The 26,386-nt window shown below is 42.8% G+C and overlaps 1 protein-coding gene across 4 annotated transcripts in view; it reads left to right on the forward strand.

Annotated features, from left to right (window-relative positions):
• gulp1a (GULP PTB domain containing engulfment adaptor 1a) overlaps positions 1-26,386 on the forward strand; it is a 144,983-nt gene that overhangs the window by 9,602 nt on the left and 108,995 nt on the right. Inside the window, exons 1-2 of one of the 4 annotated variants that reach the window (XM_090215517.1) lie at positions 10,077-10,128; positions 11,205-11,315. The exons of 2 other annotated variants lie outside the window; for them this stretch is intronic. The gene's annotated coding sequence lies outside the window, so the exon portion shown is untranslated. Of the gene's footprint in view, positions 1-10,076; positions 10,129-11,204; positions 11,316-26,386 lie in introns of those variants that run through there. One more of the 4 variants, XM_090215516.1, reaches the window with a different exon arrangement.

Here is a 26,386-nt window from a genome sequence, read left to right on the forward strand (position 1 = left end):
GGAACACACTGTTGTACATGTGGATCCAGAGCATCCCAAACATGTCAAATGAGTCTGGGACATTTCCAACTTCCGGGAATTGTGTACAGATCTTTGTGACAAGGGGCTGTGCATTATCATGCTGAAACATGAGGTGATGGCGGTAGATGAATAGCACAACAATGGGCCTGAAGTTGGTTACGACTCCAAATTACAGTCAGGTCAAGACCCTGGTGAGGACGACGAGCACGCAGATGAGCTTCTCTGAGATGGTTTCTGACAGTTTGTGTAGAAATTCTTCGGTTGTGCAAACCCACAGTTTCACCAACTGTCCGGGTGGCTGGTCTCAGACAATCCTGCAGGTGAAGAAGCCGGATGTGGAGGTCCTGGGTTGGTGTGGTTATACGTGGTCTGCGGTTGTGAGGCCTAAAACAACGTTGGATGTGTCTTATGGTAGAGAAATGAACATGAAATTCTCTGGCAATTTCTCTGGTGGACATTCCTGCAGTCAGCATGCCAATTGCCCGCTACCTCAGCTTGAGACATCTGTGGAATTGTGTTGTGTGACAAAACTGCACATTTTAGAGTGGCCTTTTATTTTCCTCAGCACAAATTGCATCTGTGTAATAATCATGTTGTTTAATCAGCTTCTTGATATGCCACACTTGTCAGGTGAATAGATTATCTTGGCAAAGGAGAAATGCTCACTAACACGGATGTAAACAAATTTGTGCATGCATTTTGAGAGACATTTGCTTTTTGTGCCTGTGGAACATTTTGGGGATCTTTTATTTCAGTTCCTGAAACATGGGACCATCACTATACATATTTTGTTTTATTTTTGTTTAGTGTATATGGATTCTTCAACCATTTTCCTTCCCAAAAATGTTGAATAAGTAAAGCCTTAGTTTTCTTGTCAAACAGATGGAAAATGGGTCTTTTGCTAGAAAATGTATTCACACAGTAATGTTGAAGTAAACACCCAGGCCAACTAATATCAACACTTTTATATTTAGTTTTGGACACATTATTTGCCTTCTTTATGTTTAAGAAACATTGAATGTGCCTTGTAATTCCATTACCAAACACCCACATATCTTTAAGATATTTTCTAATTTCTCTCCTTCATGAGGAGGGAGGATAATGAAAGTTCACAGAAGTAACAAGAAAAGGTAGACCTACCGACTAGTTATAGTGTTTTTACTGATAACAAGTTTGTTTATGAATTACTAAGTGATTAAACTTGTAATTCTGTTACCAAATCGTTTTACAGAATGGTTAACGTAATTACTGAAAAATCACTAACAGGGTTACTGCAATTGAATTGGCTACAATGGGAAATCGTCATAGTAGTCACAAACCTGAGCTGTATTCCGCCATAACCAAACAGGAAAACGCTCATCCAGAGGCTGCGGTCCTAGTGGCCGGGGACTTTAATGCAGGGAAATCAGTTTAATCTAATTTCAATCAGCATGTTAAATGTGCAACCAGAGAGGAAAGATTGTAGACCACCTTTACTCCACAGACAGAGACACGTACAAAGCTCTCTCTCGCCCTCCATTTGGCAAATCTGACCATAACTCTATCCTCCTAATTCCTACTTACAAGCAAAAATTAAAGCAGGAAGCACCAGTGACTCGGTCTATAAAAATTGGTCAGATGAAGCAGATGCTAAACTACAGGACTGTTTTGGTAGCACAGACTGGAATATGTTCCGGGATGCTTCCAATGGCATTGAGGAGTACACCACATCAGTAACTGTGCATCGAGGATGTCGTCCCTACAGTGACTGTACGTACTGTACATACCCCAACCACAAGCCATGGATTACAGGCAACACCTGCTCTGAGCTAAAGGGTAGAGCTTCCACTTTCAAGGAGCGGGACTCTAACCCGGAAGCTTATAGGAAATCCCGCTATGCCCTAAGACAGACCATAAAACAGGGAAAGTGTCAATACAGGACTAAGTTCAAATCGTACTACACCGGCTCCAATGCTCTTCGGATGTGGCAGGGCTTGCAAACTATTACAGACTACAAAGGGAAGCACAGCCGAGAGCTGCCCAGTGACACGAGCCTACCAGACGAGCTAAATAACTTCAATGCTCGCTTTGAGGCAAGTGACACTGAAACATGCAAGAGAGCATCAGCTGTTCTGGATCATGCTCTCCGCAGCCAATGTGAGCAACACCAACAATCACAAGGTCGCTGGGCCTGACGGATTACCAGGACGTGTACTCCGAGCATGCGCTGACCAACTGGCAAGTGTCTTCACTGACATTTTCAACCTCTCTCTGTCTGAGTCTGTAATACCAACATGTTTCAAGCAGACCTCCATAGTCCCTGTGCCCAAGAACACTAAGGTAACCTACATAAATGACTACCGGCCCGTAGCACTCACGTCTGCAGCCATGAAATCTTTTGAAATGCTGGTCATGGCTCACATCAACACCATTATCCCAGAAACCCTAGACCCACTCCAGTTTGCATACCGCACTAACAGATCCACAGATAATGCAATCTCCATTGCACTCCACACTGCCTTTTCACACCTGGACAAAAGGAACACCTATGTGAGAATGATCTTCATATGTTTGCACTCAGAAGACATTCATTTATTCAATAAATGTTCCTTTTGTTTGATAAAGTCTCTCTTTATATCTGGAAACCTCCATTTTGTTCACGCGTTTTCTTCAGTAATCCACAGGCTCAAACGCAGTCACAACAGGCAGACAAAATCCTAATTGTATCCGTAAAATTCATAGAAACATGTCAAACGATGTTTATATTCAATCCTCAGGTTGTTTTTAGCCCAAATAATCAATAATATTTCAACCGGACAATAACGTTGTCAATATCAAAGGTAAAGAAGAAAGGCACTCTACTGGTCGCGCACATGATAAAGCTCTGTGACACGGCAGGGTCCACTTATTCAGACTGCTCTTACACACTCATTTTTCAGAATACAAGCCTGAAACAATTTCTAATGACTGTTGACGTCTAGTGGAAGGCATAGGAACTGCAACTTGAGTCCTAAGCCAATGCCAGCAGCATACCACCGTGCATACCACTACTGGCTTGCTTCTGAAGCTAAGCAGGGTTGGTCCTGGTCAGTTCCTGGATGGGAGACCAGATGCTGCTGGAAGTAGTGTTGGAGGGCCAGTAGGAGGCACTCTTTCCTCTGGTCTAAAATGTTTGCCCCATGGCACTGATTGGGGACACTGCCTTGTGTAGGGTGCTGTCTTTTGGATGGGACGTTAAACGGGTGTCCTGACTCTCTGAGGTCATTAAGGATCCCATGGCACTTATCGTAAGAGTAGGGATGTTAACCCCAGTATCCTGGCTAAATTCCCATCTGGCCCTTAAACCATCACGGTCACCTAATAATCCCCAGTTTACAATTGGCTCATTCATCCCCCTCCTCTCCCCTGTAACTATTCCCCAGGTTGTTGCTGCAAATGAGAACGTGTTCTCAGTCAACTTACCTGGTAAAATAACAAATAAATGAAATGGATACTGTAATGGCATTGAATAGAAAACAACAACAAAAAACGTCCTACTTCCTGAATGGATTTTTCTCAGGCTTTCGCCTGCCAAATCAGTTCTGTTATACTCACAGCATTATTTTAACAGTTTTGGAAACTTTAGGGTGTTTTCTATCCAAATCTTCTATCCTATCTTCTGGGCCTGAGTAGGATGCAGTTTAATTTGGGCATGCATTTCATCCAAAATTCCAAATGCTGCCCCCTACCCTAGAGAAGTTAAAGGCTTGTAATTAAGCATTTCACTGTAAGGTCTACATCTGTTGTATTTGGCGCATGTGACAAATACAATTTGATTTGATTTGAAACCACAGTTGGGTCACCTGCTACTATACTCCTTTCCACTGGCATGCTGTTATGTTCATCTCATAACTGTTTTCTTTCTTTTTCTATCATCTGGGGGTCAATGCAAGACTGTGATAACAGTCCGGACAACCTCTCTCTCTCTCTTCTGTTAATTTCACCTCTTACTGTCACCTACCACCTGCCTTCCATTTATTGTAACAAGCATCCTCAACCACTGAGGACCAACCGACCACGGACATCCATGGACTTTGAAAAGTAGTTGAAATTGGATCAGTCCGCCCGGCTGGACCAAATCTGAACCAATAATGTAAGTCTACATGTATGTTTCACAAGTTTGGACAGTAGAGTATATTGAGAAAAGTAGAGAATAGTACAGTACCAAACAGTAGAGATAAGTAGAGTATAGTACGGTACAATAGAGCACACTAGAATAGAGTACAGTATAATGTATTGTACTGTACGGTGCTGAACTGTACTGAACCCTACTGTGCTGTACTGTGACGTCCAAACTAGTGAAACATAGACGTCTATGATTGGTTCAGATTTGGTCCAGTCCAACCAAATGTGGTCTTGTTTGGGGGCGGAGTTCATTAGAATACTAGCATGTGTGTAGAATTATACAAGGAGCATATTGCATATTTCTACCTTTGTGTATCTACTCAGGATAAATTACCATGAAAAGAATGATATTCACATCCATAATTACGCATTTTTGTATGGTACAGATCAGGGACCCATGATGTAATTCTTGTTCCGTAATTCTGTTACCGGATGTATATTCTTTTTACTTACTGTATTTCAATTACCAGAAGATACTTTTTTCAAAGTCAAGGTGTCATGTCAGAGCTGACACCCCAATCTTTCTGCAGACATATTTGAAGCTTAATTCAGAGGAGATATTTAACTGAGTTTATGGAAAATGTCACAAAAAACAGAAAGATTTTACAAAAATTCTGTTATGAAACTGCATCTGCACAATTCAAATCAACTGTTCTAATAAATCGTTCTGCATAGATTTATGTGCAAAGATGTATACACACCCTGGATTGGTGATGCTATGTATTGGCCAAGGAAAGGCTTTGAAGCCAATATTGGCACTCCCCAGAAGAAGCAGTCCTCCATAGGAATGAATGGAATTCTACAGTATTTCAGTTAAATGTTCCAAGTACAACATTACAGGTATTAACAGTGCATTCGGAAAGTATTCAGACCTCTTACACATTTTGTTACGTTACAGCCTTATTCTTAATAGGATAAAAAAAAATCCCCTTATCAATCTACACACAATACCCCATATTGACAAAGCAAAAACAGGGTTTTAGAAATGTTTTCAAATGTATTAAAAATCATAAACTGATATCACATTTACATAAGTTTTCAGACCCTTTACTCAGTACTTTGTTGATGCACCTTTGGCAGCATTTACAACTTTGAGTCTTCTTGGGTATGATGCTACAAGTTTGGCACACCTGTATTTGGGGAGTTTCTCCCATTCTTCTCTGCAGATCCTCTTAAGTTCTGTCAGGTAAGATGGGGAGCGTCGCTGCACAACTATTTTCAGGTCTTTCCTGAGATGTTTGATCGGGTTCAAGTCCGGGGTCTGGCTGGGCCACTCAAGGAAATTTAGAGACTTGTCCCAAAGCCACTCCTGTGTTGTCTTGGCTGTGTGCTTAGGGTTGTTGTCCTGTTGGAAGGTGAATCTTCGCCCCAGTTTGAGGTCCTGAGCTCTCTGGAGCAGTTTTTCATCAAGGATCTCTCTGTACTTTGCTCCGTTGATCTTTGCCTCGTTCCTGACTTGTCTCCCAGTCCCTGTCGCAGAAAATCATCCCCACAACATGATGCTGCTACCACCATACTTCACCGTAGGGATGGTGCCAGGTTTCCTCCAGACGTGACGCTTGGCATTCAGGCAAAAGAGTTCAATCTTGGTTTCATCAGACTAGATAATCTTGTTTCACATGGTCTGAGAGTCCTTTAGGTGCCTTTTGGCAAACTACAAGCAGGCTGTCATGTGCATTTTACTGAGGAGTGGCTTCCGTCTGGCCACTCTACCATAACGCCTGATTTGTGGATTGCCGCAAAGATGGTTTTTTTTCTGGAAGGTTCTCCCATCACCACAGAGGAACTCTGGAGCTCTGAGTGACCACCGGGTTCTTGGCCCTTCTCCCCTTGGCCCTGTCTCGGAGCTCGACGGACGATTTCTTCCACCTCATAGCTTGGTTTTTGCTCTGACATGCACTGTCAACTGTGAGTCCTTATATAGACAGATATGTACCTTTTCAAATAATGTCCAATCAATTGAATTTACCACAGGTGGACTCCAATGAAGATGTAGAAACATCTCAAGGATGATCAATGGAAACAAAATGCACTTGAGCTCAATTTCTAGTCTCATAGCAAAGAGTCAGAATACTTGTGTAAATAAGGTATTTTCGTTTTTTATATATTTGCAAACGTTTCTAAAAACCTGTTTTCACTTTATCATTATGAGGTATTGTGTGTAGATTGATGAGGGGGAGAAAATATTTTTTACATTTTAGAATAAGGCTGTAACTTAACAAAATGTGGAGGGGTCTGAAAACTTTCTGAATGCACCGTAAGCATTTTTGATGTTATAGTGGGGACAGTAACATTAAACCTATCTAAGAATGCTATTTTAAAGGTAGACATAGTGAAATTACGTTGCCACAAGCAGCACTGCAGATATTGAGATGACCGATATGCAAGACTTTGTTCTCACACATTCACACACAGTATCTGCGCATGTGCACGGGTTTGGGTTCACACTGTTCACAGCATGGTAGCCAGGGCACCAACACAGAGGAGAAGTTGAGCGTCACACTTCAATACACAGCGCCCCCCTGTTAGTCATCTAGTGTATATAAATCATTTGTTGTGTGTTTTGTTAAACTTTGAAATCAAGGGTTTTTGTTTGTTAAAATTTGAAGTGAAATCTGAGAGTCAGCGTAATTCTGTTACCCTCGAACTGCCCTTTTGTGTAAATAATTTTAATGGGAAAGCATTGTATAGCCTCATGGATTGTACAGCTAAAAACTGAGTTGTAATAGATTAAAAGACTTCATATTGTGTTACATTCCTGCGAAGATATCAGAATATATTGAGTGTGAAATTATGTTGGAATGAAAACAAGACATTCTAATATCCATGACCTCATAGAAAAACCTCATTATGAATGCAATAAAGAACCTTATGATCTTGTAGGTAGACTATTATTGTAGATGGAACTTCTCAAATGGCCATTGGAAACAAACCCAATAAAATACAAAATGTCCAGACATTATAAGTGCATAGAATGGACAGACTTGTCACCAAGAATTTGGTAAATATCCAAACCTAGATGATAACGACAATAGCTGCTTTGTTGCATTGAATATTACTTCAAATCTTGTGTCCAAGTTATATTGCAAACCACAAATCACCTGGATCTTAGAGTTATTGGGTTAGAGAGTGCAGCTTTGTAATTACGGCCTAGAATGTTTACAGCAGTTGCTACTGATCCTTGAAAACACCAACTGGTATAGAGTTAATAAATCTGCCAGATGTATATGGAATAAGTATGGCAGCAGGCCTAATGAAAACTTTCATTATGATAAATTATGCATCATATCAGTCTGGTTCCTCTGACACTACACAGTAAGTCTAGGAGGAAGGGTTACCACATCGAATGGCCTTACCAAAATAGTTAATTATCAATGTAAATTAAATATTGATAACACTTTAATGAATACCAATAGGTAAAGTGCAGTTGTAAGACTTGGCATAAGCATGTTTTAGCTAAGCTAAGATTGACGGGAATAATCAAGTCAATAAACTTTGGGTAGTTAGATAGCCTATAGTTAATAAACTGTCAGGTTTGATTTATAACTACTAACGTTAGGTAGATAGCTAACATACCGGTACCTACTGCTGTAATGATGTGGTTCGTAAGGACAGCGTAGCTAACACATTGTCAGCCGACATAACGTGTTAGGTAACTTATTTGAAAAGTCAATACTTTATTAAATTGAGTAGCAAGCTACCGCGAGGATGCACTCTATTGACTCTGCAGCTTGAGCATGCTTTTGGTGCTGGACTTCGGGCAAGAAGGTTAAGGGTTCGAAACCAGCTCCCTGCTTGTTTCATTTGAAGTCTTGCACAATTATCAGTTTATTATTTGGTTTATATTGCCCATTCTTTGTCAGTTAGAGACAAAGTAGTGCATTTGGATAATCAGTGCTCTATCTCCTCCTTGGTCGTTAGGGATAATCTGGTCTGTGATAGGACGGGGTTTTTTCACACCTACAGTTGAAGTCGGAAGTTTACATACACCTTAGCCAAATACATTTAAACTCAGTTTTTTACAATTCCTGACATTTAATCCTAGTAAAAATTCCCTGTCTTAGGTTAGTTAAGATCACCACTTTATTTTAAGAATGTGAAATATCAGAATAATAGTGGAGAGTGATTTATTTCAGCTTTTATTTCTTTCATCACATTCCCAGTGGGTCAGAAGTTTACATACACTCAATTCATATTTGGTAGCATTGCCTTTAAATGGTTTAACTTGGGTCAAATGTTTCAGGTAGCCTTCCGACAATAAGTTGGGTGAATTTTGGCCAGGTTTGTAGGTCTCCTTGTTCTATGGGATTGAGGTCAGGGCTTTGTGATGGCCACTCCAATTCCTTGACTTTGTTGTCCTTAAGCCATTTTGCCATAACTTTGGAAGTATGCTTGGGGTCATTGTCTATTTGGAAGACCCATTTGCAACCAAGCTTTAACTTCCCGACTGATGTCTTGAGATGTTGCTTCAATATATCCACATAATTTTCCTACCTCATGTGTCATCTATTTTGTGTAGTGCTGCAGCTAAGCACCCCCACAACATGATGTTGCCACCCCCACATTTCACGGTTGGGATGGTGTTCTTTAGCTTGCAAGCCTCCCCCTTTTATCTCCTCACATAACGATGGTCATTATGGCCAAACAGTTCTATTTTTGTTTCATCAGACCAGAGGACATTTCTCCATAAAGTACGATCTTTGTCCCCATGTGCACCATGTGCAGTTGCAAAGCGCAGTATGGCTTTTTTATGGCGGTTTTGGAGCAGTGGCTTCTTCATTGCTGAGCGTCCTTTCAGGTTATGTCGATTATAGGATTAATTTTACTGTGGATTTAGATACTTTTGTACCTGTTTCCTCCAACATCTTCACAAGCTCCTTTGCTGTTGTTCTGGGATTGATTTGCACTTTTCACACCAAAGTAAGTTCATCTCTAGGAGACAGAACGCGTCTCCTTTCTGAGCAGTATGAATGCTGTGTGGTCCCATGGTGTTTATACTTACGTACTATTGTTTGTATAGATGAACGTGGTAACTTCAGGCATTTGGAAATGGCTCCCAAGGATGAACCAGACTTGAGGAGGTCTACAATTGTTTTTCTGAGGTCTTGGCTGATTTCTTTTGATTTTCCCATGATGTCAAGCAAAGACGCACTGAGTTTGAAGGTAGGCCCTGAAATACATCCACAGGTACACCTCCAATTGACTCAAATTATGTCAATTAGCCTATCAGAACCTTCTAAAGCCATGACATCATTTTCTGTAATTTCCCAAGCTTTTTAGAGACACAGTCAACTTAGTGTATGCAAACCCACTGGAATTGTGATACAGTGAATTATAAGTGAAATACTCCATCTGTAAACAATTGATTGAAAAATTATTTGTGTGATGCACAAAGTAGATGTCCTAACCGATTTGCCAAAACTATAGTTTGTTAGCAAGACATTTGTGGAGTGGTTGAAAAACGAGTTTTAATGACTCCAACCTAAGTGTATGTTAACTTCCGACTTCATCTGGAGCTCGGCTATTAGACAATTATTTAGTAAAGTTTGAATAGTCTATTGTTCAGCCATGAGCCCCCTCCCCAACTTGCAACAAATGAATGTCTTTTTGTCGAGAGCAAAACTTTTTTATTTTCAATCATAATAATTTTTCTGAAAGCAACTTTAAAAAAATTAAAAAATGATTGTTCTGAAAGCAAAAACGAGGCTTCAAGGTCAAAAATGTTTTTGCATTCACATTTTTTGTAGTAGAGCGCAAAACGTTATGCATTTTATTTAAAAAAAATATTTAGAGAACAAAAGATGTATTTGAAAACAAAACTTAATTTCGCTATCAACCACCCTCCATTTTGGTTATTTTTTGAGTGCCAGTTTGGCTACAACTAATACTGTTCAGCCTTTCTTTCCGACATAGAGGAAGTCATAGTGGACACCTACGAAGGACTGTGTGATGATGGCATCTCAGGTAAGCAGCCCAGTGCGTTCTTCCGTCCAACTTCTACATAGCTAGTAGTTTGCTCCTGTGATTCAGTGTTGGTTCATAACATTCTACTATATTACATATATATATATATACATACATACATACATACATACATACATACATACATACATACATACCGTAGAATTATAAATCATGCAATTATTATTCTCAAGCTAACCAAAAACATTTAGCTACCAATGCCTGTTCTCGCCATTTTCAGTTGAATTCATCTATCTTTCATTGCAACTCATAAGCAGGCCATGTCCTATTTGTTTCATAGTCGATATATAGTCATATTTCATGACAGTGTAACGGTTAGCTTTTTTTTTACAGACGGACGAAAGTACACAATATGTCTGTCAAGGAATGCTATTCTGATATGTCAGATGAAGAGTTAGTACAGAAAGTCAGCACCATTAAGGCAATGATGCCCCATGTGGGCTTTAGAATGGTCAAAGGAGGTCTCCGAGCAATGGGCCATCGTGTACAATGGCGATAGTTAGGGAGTCTTTGCAGCGTGTAGATGGTGCAGGTATCATTGCCAGAATGATCCAGCTTCATTGCATTGTTTGGCAAAAATACTCTGTTCCTGCTCCCCTGTCTCTAGTCCACATTGATACAAATCATAAATTGATAAGGTACTATGTATGTATAATGTCTCCATCAAATCTAAGAAGCTAACTTTTTTATTCCTACTTATTCGTAGACACATTTTTAATGATGTATGAAATTGGAGTTGTTTATCATCAACTGGTAATAGATAAATAATGAAGCAGGTTAATAGGTTAAACAGTTTACTTTTAATTCCAATGCTTTTTTCCCAAGATACAACATTGTATCTTTGGCGGTGGATTTTCAAGTAAGGTAAGTATATTATTTTGTATGCATTATGCATACTTCCCTTCACCCAGTGAACAACCACAATACCAGTCTGGTGTTCAGCTTTCTGGGCTGTATTGATGTAACCTGAAAATGACATCTGCTGCTTTTGATTGAACGGTCATATGTCAGTTATTGTTTTCATATTTACAAAAAAAAGCTATTTTCTTTACTTTCAGAGTGCGAGCTGATCAAGGGGTCGAAAATGTAGATATTGCCAGATGTATGTTCACTGTCCGAGGAACAGGCCGTGGAAGCTTTATTGCTGGCAAAAGTGTCCAAAACCGGAGGTAATTAAACTGTTCTGTGTTCTTTTTCTCTCTTCCTCTCTGCCTGTCTTGTTGTACATGAAACCTGTCTCACATGCGTTAATTAAAAAACCCTTAAGATGTCAGCTGCTAATTTTAAGATTTACACCACATAAACACTCAGCCATTTTCACTGGACGATCATGTTACGGTGCGTGAATGAGGACCCAAAAGCGAATCAACTTAAACAGAGCTTCTTTAATTACCAAACATAGGTAGGCTCAGATGGACCGGCAGATTCCGACAGGACAGGACAAGGTTACAGCAAACATGACGACAGTCTGGTTCAGGCATGAATGACACAAACAAACAAGAATCCGACAAGGACAGGAGCAGAAACAGAGAGAGATATTGGGACCTAATCAGAGGGAAAAAGGGAACAGGTGGGGAACGGGGTGAATGGGTAGTTAGAGGAGACAAGGGACAGCTGGGGGAAAGCGGGGGAGAAAAGGTAACCTAACACGACCAGCAGAGGGAGACAGGGTGAAGGGAAAGGACAGAGACAAGACAACATGACAGTACATGACAGTACCCCCCCACTCACCGAGCGCCTCCTGGCGCACTCGAGGAGGAAACCTGGCGGCAACGGAGGAAATCATCAATCAGCGCACGGTCCAGCACGTCCCGAGAGGGAACCCAACTCCTCTCCTCAGGACCGTACCCCTCCCAGTCAACTAGGTACTGATGACCACGGCCCCGAGGACGCATGTCCAAGATTTTACGGACCCTGTAGATAGGTGCGCCCTCGACAAGGATGGGGGGGGGGGGGGGGAAGACGAGCGGGGGCGCGAAGAACGGGCTTAACACAGGAGACATGGAAGACCGGGTGGACGCGACGAAGATATCGCGGAAGAAGAAGTCGCACTGCGACAGGATTAATGACCTGAGAGATACGGAATGGACCAATGAACCGCGGGGTCAACTTGCGAGAAGCCGTCTTAAGGGGAAGGTTCTGAGTGGAGAGCCAAACTCTCTGACCGCGACAATATCTAGGGCTCTTAGTTCTACGCTTATTAGCAGCTCTCACAGTCTGCGCCCTATAACGGCAAAGTGCAGACCTGACCCTCTTCCAGGTGCGCTCGCAACGTTGGACAAAAGCCTGAGCGGAGGGGACGCTGGACTCGGCGAACTGAGACGAGAACAACGGAGGCTGGTACCCGAGGCTACTCTGAAAAGGAGATAGCCCGGTCGCAGACGAAGGAAGCGAGTTGTGGGCGTATTCTGCCCAGGGGAGCTGTTCTGACCAAGACGCAGGGTTGCGAAAAGAAAGACTGCGTAAGATGCGACCAATAGTCTGATTGGCCCGTTCTGCTTGACCGTTAGACTGGGGGTGAAAGCCGGAAGAGAGACTGACGGAAGCCCCAATCAAACGGCAAAACTCCCTCCAAAATTGAGACGTGAATTGCGGACCTCTGTCCGAAACGACGTCTGACGGAAGGCCATGAATTCTGAAAACATTCTCGATGATGATTTGTGCCGTCTCTTTAGCAGAAGGAAGCTTAGCAAGGGGAATGAAATGAGCCGCCTTAGAGAACCTATCGACAACCGTAAGAATAACAGTCTTCCCCGCTGACGAAGGCAGTCCGGTGACAAAATCTAAGGCGATGTGAGACCACGGTCGAGAGGGAATAGGAAGCGGCCTGAGACGGCCGGCAGGAGGAGAGTTACCGGACTTAGTCTGCGCGCAGACCGAACAAGCAGCCACGAAACGACGCGTGTCATGCTCCCGGGTGGGCCACCAGAAACGCTGGCGAATGGAAGCAAGCGTACCCCGAACGCCAGGGTGGCCGGCTAACTTGGCAGAGTGAGCCCACTGAAGAACGGCCAGACGAGTAGGAACGGGAACGAAAAGAAGGTTCCTAGGACAAGCGCGCGGCGACGGAGTTTGAGTGAGTGCTTGCTTTACCTGCCTCTCAATTCCCCAGACAGTCAACCCGACAACACGCCCCTCAGGGAGAATCCCCTCGGGGTCAGTGGAGGCTACTGAAGAACTGAAGAGACGAGACAAAGCATCAGGCTTGGTGTTCTTAGAGCCCGGACGATAAGAAATCACGAACTCGAAACGAGCGAAAAACAGCGCCCAACGCGCCTGACGCGCATTAAGTCGTTTGGCAGAACGGATGTACTCAAGGTTCCTATGGTCAGTCCAAACGACAAAAGGAACGGTCGCCCCCTCCAACCACTGTCGCCATTCGCCTAGGGCTAACCGGATGGCGAGCAGTTCGCGGTTACCCACATCATAGTTACGTTCCGACGGCGACAGGCGATGAGAAAAATACGCGCATGGGTGGACCTTGTCGTCAGAGAGGGAGCGCTGAGAAAGGATGGCTCCCACTCCCACCTCTGACGCGTCAACCTCGACAACGAACTGTCTAGAGACGTCAGGTGTAACAAGGATAGGAGCGGATGTAAAACGATTCTTGAGGAGATCAAAAGCTCCCTGGGCGGAAACGGACCACTTAAAGCACGTCTTGACAGAAGTAAGGGCTGTGAGAGGAGCTGCCACCTGACCGAAATTACGGATGAAACGACGATAGAAGTTCGCGAAGCCGAGAAAGCGCTGCAGCTCGACGCGTGACTTAGGGACGGGCCAATCAATGACAGCTTGGACCTTAGCGGGATCCATCTTAATGCCTTCAGCGGAAATAACAGAACCGAGAAATGTGACGGAGGAGGCATGAAAAGTGCACTTCTCAGCCTTCACAAAAAGACAATTCTCTAAAAGGCGCTGGAGGACACGTCGAACGTGCTGAACATGAATCTGGAGTGACGGTGAAAAAATCAGGATATCGTCAAGGTAAACGAAAACAAAGATGTTCAGCATGTCTCTCAGGACATCATTGACTAATGCCTGAAAGACAGCTGGAGCGTTAGCGAGGCCGAAAGGAAGAACCCGGTATTCAAAGTGCCCTAACGGAGTGTTAAACGCCGTCTTCCACTCGTCCCCCTCCCTGATGCGCACGAGATGGTAAGCGTTACGAAGGTCCAACTTAGTGAAAAACCTGGCTCCCTGCAGGATCTCGAAGGCTGAAGACATAAGAGGAAGCGGATAACGATTCTTCACTGTTATGTCATTCAGCCCTCGATAATCTATGCAGGGGCGCAGAGACCCGTCCTTCTTCTTGACAAAAAAAACCCCCGCTCCGGCGGGAGAGGAGGAGGGGACTATGGTACCGGCGTCAAGAGCTACAGACAAATAATCTTCGAGAGCCTTACGTTCGGGAGCCGACAGAGAGTATAGTCTACCCCGGGGGGGGGTGGTTCCCGGAAGGAGATCAATACTACAATCATACGACCGGTGTGGAGGAAGAGAGGTGGCCCTGGACCGACTGAACACCGTGCGCAGATCGTGATATTCCTCCGGCACCCCTGTCAAATCACCAGGCTCCTCCTGTGAAGAAGAGACAGAGGAAACAGGAGGGATAGCAGACATTAAACATTTCACATGACAAGAGACATTCCAGGAGAGGACAGAATTACTAGACCAATTAATGGAAGGATTATGACAAACTAGCCAGGGATGGCCCAAAACAACAGGTGTAAAAGGTGAACGAAAAATTAAAAAAGAAATGGTTTCACTATGATTACCAGAAACAGTGAGGGTTAAAGGTAGCGTCTCACGCTGAATCCTGGGGAGAGGACTACCATCCAGGGCGAACAAGGCCGTGGGCTCCTTTAACTGTCTGAGAGGAATGTCATGTTCCCGAGCCCAGGTCTCGTCCATAAAACAGCCCTCCGCCCCAGAGTCTATTAAGGCACTGCAGGAAGCTGACGAACCGGTCCAGCGTAGATGGACCGACAAGGTAGTGCAGGATCTTGAAGGAGAGACAGGAGTAGTAGCGCTCACCAGTAGCCCTCCGCTTACTGACGAGCTCTGGCCTTTTACTGGACATGAAGTGACAAAATGACCAGCGGAACCGCAATAGAGACAGAGGCGGTTGGTGATTCTCCGTTCCCTCTCCTCAGTCGAGATGCGGATACCTCCCAGCTGCATGGACTCAGCACCCGAGCCGGCAGAGGAAGATGGTAGTGATGCGGAGAGGGAGGCGACGGAGAGCGCGAGCTCCTTTCCACGAGCTCGGTGACGAAGATCAACCCGTCGCTCAATGCGAATAGCGAGTTCAATCAAGGAATCCACGCTGGAAGGAACCTCCCGGGAGAGAATCTCATCCTTTACCTCTGCGCGGAAACCCTCCAGAAGACGAGCGAGCAAGGCCGGCTCGTTCCAGCCACTGGAGACAGCAAGAGTGCGAAACTCAATAGAGTAGTCTGTTATGGATCGATTGCCTTGACATAGGGAAGACAGGGCCCTGGAAGCCTCCTCCCCAAAAACAGATCGATCAAAAACCCGTATCATCTCCTCCTTAAAGTCTTGATACTGGTTAGTACACTCAGCCCTTGCCTCCCAGATTGCCGTGCCCCACTCACGAGCCCGTCCAATAAGGAGAGATATGACGTAGGCGACACGAGCAGTGCTCCTGGAGTAAGTGTTGGGCTGGAGAGAAAACACAATATCACACTGGGTGAGGAACGAGCGGCATTCAGTGGGCTCCCCAGAGTAACACGGCGGGTTATTGATCCTGGGCTCCGGAGATTCGAAAGCCCTGGAAGTGGCCGGTGGATCGAGGCGGAGATGGTGAACCTGTTCTGTGAGGTTGGAGACTTGGGTGGCCAGGGTCTCAACGGCATGTCGAGCAGCAGACAATTCCTGCTTGTGTCTGCCTAGCATCGCTCCCTGGATCTCGACGGCTGAGTGGAGAGGATCCGAAGTCGCTGGGTCCATTCTTGGTCGGATTCTTCTGTTACGGTGCGTGAATGAGGACCCAAAAGCGAATCAACTTAAACAGAGCTTCTTTAATTACCAAACATAGGTAGGCTCAGATGGACCGGCAGATTCCGACAGGACAGGACAAGGTTACAGCAAACATGACGACAGTCTGGTTCAGGCATGAATGACACAAACAAACAAGAATCCGACAAGGACAGGAGCAGAAACAGAGAGAGATATTGGGACCTAATCAGAGGGAAAAAGGGAACAGGTGGGGAACGGGGTGAATGGGTAGTTAGAGGAGACAAGGGACAGCTGGGGGAAAGCGGGGGAGAAAAGGTAACCTAACACGACCAGCAGAGGGAGACAGGGTGAAGGGAAAGGACAGAGACAAGACAACATGACAGTACATGACAGATCAAGCCCCCGTTGCTGCCAAATCTATTGTCACTAATACAGATTTGTTTATTTTGAGTATTCCAGATTCAGCAGGTGGGGGGGACCTGTTTTATCAGGAGAATAATATGGAATCTGGAAACACTGACAATGGGGTCATTGTTTCTGACATCCCATGCCCCCTGTCTACTGAGAATCTCGCTGTGCTGCAACGTCAAGTGAACCCTACCACTGACTCCTCATCTTTTGGTCAGGACATACCCATGCATGCTCTTCGATTAGTTATGAGTCTCTAGCCTTTTTAGGTGCAGTCCTCCCACACTATGTAGAATATTGTTTTAGCCCCAGTGCCACTCTTGATAATGGCAAACATTTGTATTTTTTGGAGGAGGGTGAAAGGATAGCCGGCCCAGCTGTCAAAGTGAGATTGAAGGCTATTCTGGATAGAGAAGCTACTTTTGTGTAGTATATTTCTTTTGAGGTTTTCTGTCCTCAGATACAGAGAGCTGTGAAAGACTGTCTGCAGATTAAGATGTCCCAATGAAGAGCAGCGTTTCTCAGTTCTGGTCCTGGGGATTCAAAGGGGTGCACATTTTTGTTTTTACGTTAGCACTTACACAGCTGATTCAAATGATCAAGTCATCATCAAGCTTCCAAGTGGTATTTATTAATTAAATTGTGACGCTATCCTTGATATGATCCTGATGTTGTCTCATGCTACACATACACATGTACAGTTGAAGACGGAAGTTTACATACACTTACGTGAAGTCATTAAAACTCGTATTTCAATCACTCCACACATTTCTTGTTAACAAACTATAGTTTTGGCAAGTCGGTTAGGACATCTACTTTGTGCATGACACAAGTAATTTTTCCAACAATTGTTTACAGATGGATTATTTCACTTATAATTCACTGTATCTCAATTCCAGTGGGTAAGAAGTTTACATACACTAAGTTGAGTGTTCCTCTAAACAGCTTGGGAAATTCCAGAAAATTATGTCATGGCTTTATAAGCTTCTGATAGGCTAATTGACATAATTTGAGTCAATTGGAGGTGTACCTGTGGATGTATTTCAAGTGCCTCAGTGCCTCTTTGCAAAAGAAATCAGCCAAGACCTCAGAAAAGAAATTGTAGACCTCCACAAGTCTGATTCATCCTTGGGAGCAATTTCCAAACGCCTGAAGGTACCACGTACATCTGTACAAACAATAGCACGCAAGTATCAACACTATGGGACCGCGCAGCTGTAATACCGCTCAGGAAGGAGACACCTTCTGTCTCCTAGAGATGAACGTACTTTGGTGCAAAAAGTGCAAATCAATCCCAGAACAACAGCAAAGGACCTTGTGAAGATGCTGGAGGAAACGGGTACAAAAGTTTCTATATCTACAGTAAAACAAGTCCTATATCAACACAACCTGAAAAGCCGCTGAGCAAGGAAGAAGCCACTGCTCTAAAACCACCATAAAAAGCCATACTACGGTTTGCAACTGCACATTGGGACAAGGGTCATACTTTTTGGAGAAATGTAATCTGGTCTCATGAAACTATTAACTGTCTAAAATGTGCTAAAATCTCTGCAGTTGTGCATTTGGTTTGCTAATTTTGTAGCTGGTTAGCTTCTTCAAAAATCAAGCTTCTCTTGCCGGTAACAGCAGAAAAAATCCTCCTGGATCAAGAGTCTTGCTGTCTAATATTTGTTTTGTGCTTGCAGCAAACTGTTTAAATGTGTGAGCTGGGATGTCTGTCCTGAAAATAGTTTAGGTCAGAGATTACATAAAATGATTGCAATTCGCCCATTAGCATTTTGTTAACATTCTCTACGGGATGTTACATATACTTGTATTGCTAACCTTCAGATATCAAAGTCCCAGTGGGATTTGAAAATAGTGCCCCTTGTGTTCAGTGCCGGTATCACCGAATATCCCGGTATAGCACAATCTGGATATCACCCAAGCCTAGTGCAGTTCCCCTTGTAGGGGGCAGTATTTTTGTTTTTGGCTAAAAAACGTACCCATTTGAAACTGCCTATTTCTCAGCCCCAGAAACTAGAATATGCATAAGGATAGAAAACACTCTACAGTTTCCAAAACAGTTTCCAAAACTGTAAAAATATTGTCTGAGTATAACAGAACTGATATTGCAGGCGAAAGCCGGAGGACAATACAATCAGGAAGTGCCTCTTATTTTGAAACCTCTCTGTTCCTATGCATGCCTATCCTCCATTTAAAGGGATATCAACCAGATTCCTTTTTCTATGGCTTCCCTAAGGTGTCAACAGTCTTTAGACATAGTTTCAGGCTTTTATTTTGAAAAATGAGCGTGAAGGATCACATTGCGTAAGTGGATAGGTGGGGGCTCTCAGAGTGAGTTTTGCGCAACTGAGTAAAGCGGCCATTGTTTCTCCCGCTGTTATTGAAAAAGCTACACACTCGGTTGATATATTATCGAATATATATTTCAAAGACAACTTGAGGATTGATTATAAAAAACGTTTGACATGTTTCTGTGGACATTATGGATATTATTTGGAATATAAGTCTGTGTTGTCGTGACTGCTCTTTCCTGTGGATTTCTGAACATAACGCGACAAACAAACGTTGGTATTTTGGGTATAAAAATGTTTATGGAACAAAAGGAACATTTGTTGTGTAACTGGGAGTCTCGTGAGTGAAAACATCCGAAGATCATCAAAGGTAAACTATTTTTTTTATTGCTTTTCTGATTTTCGTGACCTAGCTACTTAATGCTTAGTGTACATAATGTTATGTTATGCTATCGATACATTTACACAAACGCTTGGATTGCTTTCGCTGTAAAGCATAATTTCAAAGTCTGAGACGACAGGTGGATTAACAAAAGGCTAAGCTGTGTTTTGCAATATTTCACTTGTGATTTCATGAATATGAATATTTTTTAATAATATTATTTGACTGTGGCGCTATGCTATTCAGCGGTTGCTGATGACAATTATCCCGGTACCGGGAGGGGTAGCAACAAGAAGTTAACAGAAAATCACCTTCCGGTGTAAAAAACGTGAAAGTTAAAAACAAAAAACACTACATTTTAAGTGAGAAATAGACATTGGTCTGAAGCCGAAAAAAGAAAGGAAATTCACATGACCACCATAAAGCCTACTCCACCCATGCTCTACCAAGGTTTTCCAGCACACAACTTTGACCTACTACAGTAGCTATGTTGGTCTATTGTACTTCAAACGATGTGCATGCAGGTTGCTTAGTATTCAAAACTTCTCGAACAGCCTAATTCACACCCTTCAGTGGAATAATGGACTTTACAGTGTACTGCTATATATATATATATATATATATATCCAATCTCATTAGGCTGTATGTATTTTTTGTTATTTGTAAAAAAATAAATAATCATATTTTATTTAACCAGGGAAAAACACATTGTGACATAGGTCTCATTTGCAAATGTGCCCTGGGAACAATACATCAAATAAAATTACACACAATTTAAAACACAAAATGGCAAATATTATATACACAATAAACAATCAAACAAAACAAACACCTTTATCAATATAAACATCCTTAGCCTTTCTCATAAATAGACCCAGAGACAACAGCACATCCAAATGAAAAGTTAATACCTCAAATGAAAAGTCCTACCTGGTAGGAAAAGGCATAATTGCATGGTCTCCAGCATGAACCTTACCCTGTGATCTAGTGTTGTAATCCCAAGTTTCTATACAGTGCCTTGCGAAAGTATTCGGCCCCCTTGAACTTTGCGACCTTTTGCCACATTTCAGGCTTCAAACATAAAGATATAAAACTGTATTTTTTGTGAAGAATCAACAACAAGTGGGACACAATCATGAAGTGGAACGACATTTATTGGATATTTCAAACTTTTTTACCAAATCAAAAACTGAAAAATTGGGCGTGCAAAATTATTCAGCCCCTTTACTTTCAGTGCAGCAAACTCTCTCCAGAAGTTCAGTGAGGATCTCTGAATGATCCAATGTTGACCTAAATGACTAATGATGATAAATACAATCCACCTGTGTGTAATCAAGTCTCCGTATAAATGCACCTGCACTGTGATAGTCTCAGAGGTCCGTTAAAAGTGCCGAGAGCATCATGAAGAACAAGGAACACACCAGGCAGGTCCGAGATACTGTTGTGAAGAAGTTTAAAGCCGGATTTGGATACAAAAAGATTTCCCAAGCTTTAAACATCCCAAGGAGCACTGTGCAAGCGATAATATTGAAATGGAAGGAGTATCAGACCACTGCAAATCTACCAAGACCTGGCCGTCCCTCTAAACTTTCAGCTCATACAAGGAGAAGACTGATCAGAGATGCAGCCAAGAGGCCCATGATCACTCTGGATGAACTGCAGAGATCTACAGCTGAGGTGGGAGACTCTGTCCATAGGACAACAATCAGTCGTATATTGCACAAATCTGGCCTTTATGGAAGAGTGGCAAGAAGAAAGCCATTTCTTAAAGATATCCATAAAAAGTGTCATTTAAAGTTTGCCACAAGCCACCTGGGAGACACACCAAACATGTGGAAGAAGGTGCAGATGAAAGGTCAGATGAAACCAAAATTGAACTTTTTGGCAACAATGCAAAACGTTATGTTTGGCGTAAAAGCAACACAGCTGAACACACCATCCCCACTGTCAAACATGGTGGTGGCAGCATCATGGTTTGGGCCTGCTTTTCTTCAGCAGGGACAGGGAAGATGGTTAAAATTGATGGGAAGATGGATGGAGCCAAATACAGGACCATTCTGGAAGAAGACCTGAGACTGGGATGGAGATTTGTCTTCCAACAAGACAATGATCCAATACATAAAGCAAAATCTACAATGGAATGGTTCAAAAATAAACATATCCAGGTGTTAGAATGGCCAAGTCAAAGTCCAGACCTGAATCCAATCGAGAATCTGTGGAAAGAACTGAAAACTGCTGTTCACAAATTCTCTCCATCCAACCTCACTGAGCTCGAGCTGTTTTGCAAGGAGGAATGGAAAAAATTTCAGTCTCTCGATGTGCAAAACTGATAGAGACATACCCCAAGCGACTTACAGCTGTAATCGCAGCAAAAGGTGGCGCTACAAAGTATTAACTTAAGGGGGCTGAATAATTTTGCACGCCCAATTTTTCAGTTTTTGATTTGTTAAAAAAGTTTGAAAATCCAATAAATGTCGTTCCACTTCATGATTGTGTCCCACTTGTTGTTGATTCTTCACAAAAAAATACAGTTTTCTATCTTTATGTTTGAAGCCTGAAATGTGGCAAAAGGTTGCAAAGTTCAAGGGGGCCGAATACATTCGCAAGGCACTGTATTTCAACAATGCTGTCACGTTTATTTTTTATTTAACCTTTTTTTACATTTTCGGCAAGTCAGTTAAGAACAAATTCTTATTTACAATGACGTCCTACCAAAAGGCCTTTTGGAGGGACGGCGCTGGGATAATAAAATATATATAGAAATATAGGATAAAACACAATTCACGACAAGAGAGACAACACAACACTACATAAACAGAGACCTAAGACAACAACATAGCAGGGCAGAAACACAACATGGTAGCAGCACAAAACATGGTACAAATATTATTGGGCACAAAACAGCGCAAAGGGCAAGAAGGTAGCGACAACAATACATGACGCAAAGCAGCCACAACTGTCAGCTCGTTCCAGTTGGTAGCTGTAGCAAACTGAAAAGACGAGCGACCCAGGGATGTGTATGCAATCTGGTTTCTGCTCAGGTTATGGATGTGTCACTGCAACCTTAAAGGTCTTCAATGATGTCACCATTGCCCTTGATTCTAAGCAATGTTGTGCTGCTCTTTTTATTGACTTGGCCAAAGCTTTGGATACAGTAGACCATTCCATTTTTGTGGGCCGGCTAATGCGGATTGGTGTTTTTGAGGGGTATTTGGCCTGGTTTGGTAACTACCTCAATGAATGCAGTGTATATAGTCAAACATCAGATGTCTCAGCCATTGCCTGTCACCAAGGGAGTACCCCAAGTCTCAGTCATAGGCCCCAAACTCTTCTCAATTTACATCACCAACATAGCTCAGGCAGTAGGAAGCTCTCTCATCCACTTATACTCAGCTGGCCTCTCCCCAGAATGTGTGATAAATGCTCTATAACAAAGCTTTCTTAGTGTCCAACAAACTTTCTCTACCCTTAACCTTGTTCTGAACACTTCCAAAACAAATTACATTTGTTTTGGTAAGAAGAATGTCCCTCTCCCCACAAGTGTCATTACTACCTCTGAGGGTTTAGAGCTTGAGGTAGTCCCTGCATACAAGTACTTGTGAGTATGGCTAGAAGGTACACTGTCCTTCTCTCAACACATATCAAAGCTGCAGGCTAAAGTTAAATGTAGACTTTGTTTCCTCTATCGTAATCACTCTTCTTTCACCACAGCTGCCAAACTAACCCTGATTCAGATGACCATCCTACCCATGCTAGATTACGTAGACATAATTTATAGATCAGCAGATAAGGGTGCTCTCGAGCGGTTAGATGTTCTTTACCATTCAGCCATCAGATTTGCCACCAATTCTCCTTATAGGACACATCACAGTGCACTCTACAAGACCCACTAGTTGATGCTTATTTATAAAACCCTCTTAGGCTGCACTCCCCCCTAACTGAGCTATCTACTGCAACCCTCATCCTCCACACATAACACCCGTTCTGCCAGTCACATTCTGTTAAAGGTCTCCAAAGCACACAAATACTATAGACATCAAGAACGCCAGTCAGTTGATTATTGACTACTGCAACCCTCATCCTCCACACATAACACCCGTTCTGCCAGTCACATTCTGTTAAAGGTCCCCAAAGCACACAAATACTATAGACATCAAGAACGCCAGTCAGTTGATTATTGACAAGTTTTTCCAACACTTTTGATAAACAGTGTAAAATAGAAATAGGCCTATAAAAGTTAGGATCAGCTTGATCTCTCGCTTTAAATAAAGGACGAACTGTGGCAGCCTTCCAAGCAATGGGAACCTCCCCAGGAAGGAGAGACAGGCTAAAAAAGGTCTGAGATAGGCTTGGGATGATAGGGGCAGTAACCTTAAAGATGAAGGGGTAAAACCATCTGACCCAGATGTTTTTTTGGGTTCAAGTTTCAGGAGCTCCTTTAGCACCTCGGACTCAGAAAAAGAGGGCAAAGTATCGGGGCTATTCGCATTAGAAGGGGTGGGAGATGAGGAAATGTTGGACGTGCAAGAAGGCATGGTTGAGTCAAATAGGAATCCTGACTTAATGAAGTGGGGATTAAAGAGCTCAGCCATGTGCTTCGTGGCAGTAACAACCACATCATCAACATTAAGGGACATGGGCAGCTGTGAGGAAGAGGGTTTATTCTCCAGGTTTGGCCTTCCGGATAGCCTGAGTGTACTTATTTATCATATGCCTGAACGAGAGCCAATCAGCCTGAGTATGCGTGTGCCGAGCATGTCCCAGTTAAGGTCACCTAGCAGGACAAATGTAGATTTAGTGTAAGGGGCCAGGAGAGAGATTAGGGCAGGTAGGGTACAGGCCGGTGCGATAGCACCCAGCAACAGTCAACAAAGAGCTATTTGAAAGTTTAATGCTTAAAACAAGCAAATCAAATTGTTTGGGGACAGTTTTGGTGCAGACAACAGAGCACTGAAGGGGATCCTTGGTAAAGATTGCCACTCCCCCCACCTTTGGGAGATCTGTCTTGCCAGAAAAGGTTATAGCCAGAGGTTAACATCATTATTCAAAACACTCTTCCTTAACCACGTCTCAGTAAAGACCAACACATCTGGATTGGAGCTCTGAACCCACACTTTCAATGGATCCATTTTACATAATAATGTTCTAGTGTTAACGTGCATAAAACCCAGGCTTTTACGGGAGCAGAAATCAGTGAAGCAGATTTCAGAGCACAAGTCAGAATTGGGGCTAGCAACAGTAGATGGGCCAGGGTGCACATTTCCAGATATCATCAGCAGTAATACAATCAAGGCACGGCAGAAGACAGGGAGAGCTCTGCAGTGCTGATTTATGACATTTGAATGTGCATTAGATGTGCAACAAGGTCATATTGTACAGCAATTTCAACAGGTAACATGAATACAAAGCCGGCGAGAAGTGGTTAGAATAGGATGGGAGGCCAAAAGTTTGTGTAACCAATAGAGTGTCAGAGTCCCGAGTGTGTGAACAAACCTAGTCTGTCCCATGGTTGGGTACACAAGAAAGTTCATAGTCAACAAAGCATGCAGGAGTCATGATGCAAAAATAGCAAAATGCGCAGGGAAAATATTAAATATATAAACACTAGCCTAGCCAGTGTAAGTACATAGTCACTCGCCCCAACAGTGCATGTGTTCTGGAGGCGAGCGAAAGCTTGGGACAGAGGAGGGAGTGTGGTGGGGGTACCTGTACCAGACAGGGGTAGACAGGCCAGGGCAGATGCTGAACAGATCGCCAGGTGGAATCGGAGCAGCAGTTCAGCATTTAATGAAAGGAAAGCCCTATTCCTACAGAAGAACCCAACTTAATTCTTAATTTCTTGACTAACTCGACAACATGCATTTTAAAAGATAGCTTTTCGTCAATCCAGATGCCCAGATATTTATAGGCGGGGACATGATCAAGGGGGGCACCATCTAATGAACTTATTCACAAATCACCAGTTACATTATTACATTATTTGCAAAATAACTTGTACTTGGTTTTACCAGCATTTAGTACCAACTTCAGGTCAACCAATGCTTTCTGCAAGGTAGTAAAAGCAGATTGAAGAATCAACAGAGCCTGAACTGCCGTAGGGGCATTAGTGTATACATCAGTGTCATCTGCATACAGATGAAAGTTACAGTTTTGTACAGATAAACTAATGCTGTTAATAGAAAATAGTGAAAAGAACTGGACCAAGAATCGAACCCTGATGATGTGGCGGGGAGCAGCAGCTAACTAAGGAGGCTGTGTAGCTCCAACCTCATTTTAACAAATTATTCAATGCCTAGGTACACATTTTGTAAACTTATTGTCCAAGATATCGGTTACATGGAAAAACAACTTACAAACGCAGACACGTTTTACAAAGAATACCTCTCTACCTGCAGCTGCTGCTAGCAAGGAAAATGGCGGAAAATGAAGAAAAATCTCAAAAGAGAAAAGATGTGGCTGAAATAAAACATACCGTGGGCGCACTGAAAACAAAAGTCGACACTCGACAACCAAGTTACAAGTGCCAAAGAGAGGATATCAACATTGGAGGCCAAGAACACCCACTTAAATGACACTGTTGAAAAAATGAAGACTGTGATCGAAAAACTGGAAGAACGACTTCAATACCAGGAAAATTACAGTCGAGAGAAACACACTTCGGTGCCTTCACAGACCCAAAGGAGGCAAAGAAATGTGTCACGGACATCAATGAGCCCGAGTGGTAGGCTAGCGTGGTAGGCTATGGAAGATTCACATGATGGTGGGGTTCATTACAGATGGACTACCATTTTTCTCTAAGCCGATAGGAGAACTTTCTATGTTGTGAGTAACAGTCTCACTAAGTGTTTATGCTGCAAATGTTGCCTACAATTTATCTTCCTGGCTTACAGTATAACTATTACAGGTCGACCGATTATGATTTTAACGCCGATACCAATTATTGGAGGACCAAAAAAAGCCGATACCGAGTAATCGGCCGGTTTAAAAAAAATAAAAAAATAAAGTATTTATTTATTTTTAATAATGACAATGACAACCATACTGAATTAACACTTATTTTAACTTAACATAATACATCAATAAAATCAATTTAGCCTCAAATAAATAATGAAACATGTTCAATTTGGTTTAAATAATGCAAAAACAAAGTGTTGGAGAAGAAAGTAAAAGTGCA

Source organism: Oncorhynchus mykiss, chromosome 22 (genome assembly GCF_057628025.1).
Source record: "Oncorhynchus mykiss isolate SJ-2025 chromosome 22, ASM5762802v1, whole genome shotgun sequence".
Taxonomy (NCBI): domain Eukaryota; kingdom Metazoa; phylum Chordata; class Actinopteri; order Salmoniformes; family Salmonidae; genus Oncorhynchus; species Oncorhynchus mykiss.